The 2,577-nt window shown below is 46.1% G+C and overlaps 1 long non-coding RNA gene across 1 annotated transcript; it reads right to left on the minus strand.

Moving 5' to 3' along the window:
• Positions 1-1,515: 1,515 nt before the first annotated feature.
• On the minus strand, positions 1,516-2,077 carry LOC130357866 (uncharacterized). The gene is made up of 2 exons (XR_008889306.1): positions 1,902-2,077; positions 1,516-1,820 (listed from the first exon to the last, which is right to left on the minus strand). It is a non-coding gene; the product is annotated as an uncharacterized LOC130357866 (long non-coding RNA).
• Positions 2,078-2,577: the final 500 nt, after the last annotated feature.

Genomic DNA, 2,577 nt, shown 5'->3' on the forward strand with positions numbered 1-2,577 from the left:
TTATCGCGAATATCGCAAATTCGCGAAATCACAAATATTGCAAATATATTCGCTATATATTCGAAATTACGAATATTCCCTTTTTTCTGCATATGCGCATATTCACATATGTAAAAATTAGCATATTCCTTCTTTTCACTTGTGGGCCAATTGGAATGATGCAAATACACTTGTCAGAGGTTATTAACAACATCCCTAGCAACCAATAGTAAAGTTGCCCACCCCCTCATTGTTTTTTTCCTCGAATACGTGAATATGAGAATATTCGCAAATGCAAACATAACAAACATAGGACGAATATTCGTCTATATATTCGCAAAATATGGCAAATTCGAATATGGGAAATGCCGCTCAATGTTTACCAGACACAGCTGTGCCTGGTATTGCAGCTCACTGATATTGATGGCCTAAGCATAAGAGATCATAACTAGTGTTAAAGGAGTACACCGGTGGTAAACAATTTATTTTAAGGAGCCTAAAAGTGCCATAAAAGGATGAAAAAAACACCACATGCGTCTGGCGTTTCATATTACTCTATTGACTCAAACTTGTTGGTGATGATCTTCCGGCTCATCTCATGACGGCTCAGAGTCACTGGCACTGGGAGGGCCTTTCGGTCATCTTTGGTAAAGCAGCAGATATTACTTTCTAAAAGCAGGTTATTGAGGAAACAAGCATCTCTACTGCTCCGCTCTTCCAATCAGCCAATGTCATGGAGCATTGGAGCAGACGTGCCTGCGTGCTGTACTTTTGCTCCTCTTAAAGTGACAATGGTCACCAGCCTAATCTGACACTGGTGGCGGGGGCACGCTATCTGGCCCGACTGAAGTGTGTAAAATAAATGGGATGATGGCAGCAGCAGATCCCCTCTGTTGTCTGCCCCTGGCGGCGACCAGCGATTGCTGCTTTAAGACCTGCAGCTGACAGTTGCCGCTTTAAGATCTGTGGGCAGCGATAATTGCTTTAAAGGCTCCAGCCAGCGGTTGCTGCTTTAAGAGCTCCTAAAGCAGATCTGCAGTGGTGTGTGTGTATATATATATATATATATATATATATATATATATATATATATATAAATAACTCCGCAATCTCCTGTATGGGGCCCCGGCTCTGCCGTGTCTTTTCCAGTGCAGGAGGCATGTTGGCTGCAGCATGACGCCGTGCCCGACAGGCCCCCTCCATGTATCTCTCTAAGTGAGGTCGACGACATAAGTACTAGCCAACATTACCTCGCGACATTGCTGGGTCCCAGCGGTCAAATCCCCTGTGATCAATCATTTATCCCCAATCCTGACACTGATGGTCTGGCCCACCAGGCAAATGCCCAGTGTCCCCGATGGCCAGTCCGCCTTCGTTGCCCTGGCAACTATACCACCCAGCATCAACTGCCTCTCTCTCTACAACGAACTACGCAGATCGTGCAGGACATTAGGAAAAAAAAACTCATGTCGTCCACATTTTGCTAACACTATTTTTCATACACAGAAATAAAATAAATGAGTCGAACAAGTCAAAGAAAGGTTAAAAAAGGGGAAACTTTATTTATTATTTATTACAATGTTTGTGTAGGGATTTTTGTAACCTCCCATCACTCACAAAGAGCGTACAGTAACTAATACTCAGGACAGGAAAAACCTCCAGAGGGGAGGAAACCTGTAGGGAATCCATGGCTACTGTATTGCCCTTCCTCTGGGCATACTAAAGGAGGTTACCTCTAGAATTTGGGCAAAGTGTCTGTGTATGTGCTTGATTCCAGGGGTTATGTCTTCATCCAAATTCTTGCTGTAGGTCCGGAAATGCGACTCCATGTCCTGGAAATACTGCATCAAAGATAGAAAAACAAAAGAAAAGAAAGATTATTTAAATTTTTATTATAGAAATGTACATGGAACGATACTAACCAATCCTGTGTATGAATCTGCATTCCCGGGTTCCTACAGTGTCCAGCATCGGCCCCTCACTGATGGAGAATGAGCAGGAGCCGTGTTATTTCTGCTCAGTGCTGCTCTCTGGTGGACAGTGGTTATGACATCACATGTGTGACACGCTGCTCCTCCTGGGAGTTCTATTTGGGCAGTGCTGCTCTCTGGCTGAAATCCAATAAGCTTTATAACATATTGGGCATGACTATTTCTGCAATTTTTTATTAACCCCTTAACGACGCAGGACGTATATTTACGTCCTGCGCCGGCTCCCGCGATATGAAGCGGAATCGCGCCGCGATCCCACATCATATCGCGTTGGTCCCGGCGCTCATCAATGGCCGGGACCCGCGGTTAATACCACACATCGCCGATCGCGGCGATGTGCGGTATTAACCCTTTAGAAGCGGCGGTCAAAGCTGACCGCCGCTTCTAAAGTGAAAGTGACCCGGCTGCTCAGTTGGGCTGTTCGGGACCGCCGCGGTGAAATCGCGGCGTCCCGAACAGCTGACAGGACACCGGGAGGGCCCTTACCTGCCTCCTCGGTGTCCGATCGGCGAATGACTGCTCCGTGCCTGAAATCCAGGCAGGAGCAGTCAAGCGCCGATAACACTGATCATAGGCGTGTTAATACACGCCTGTGATCTGTGTAGAA

This window comes from Hyla sarda, chromosome 2, assembly GCF_029499605.1.
Source record: "Hyla sarda isolate aHylSar1 chromosome 2, aHylSar1.hap1, whole genome shotgun sequence".
Lineage (NCBI taxonomy): Eukaryota > Metazoa > Chordata > Amphibia > Anura > Hylidae > Hyla > Hyla sarda.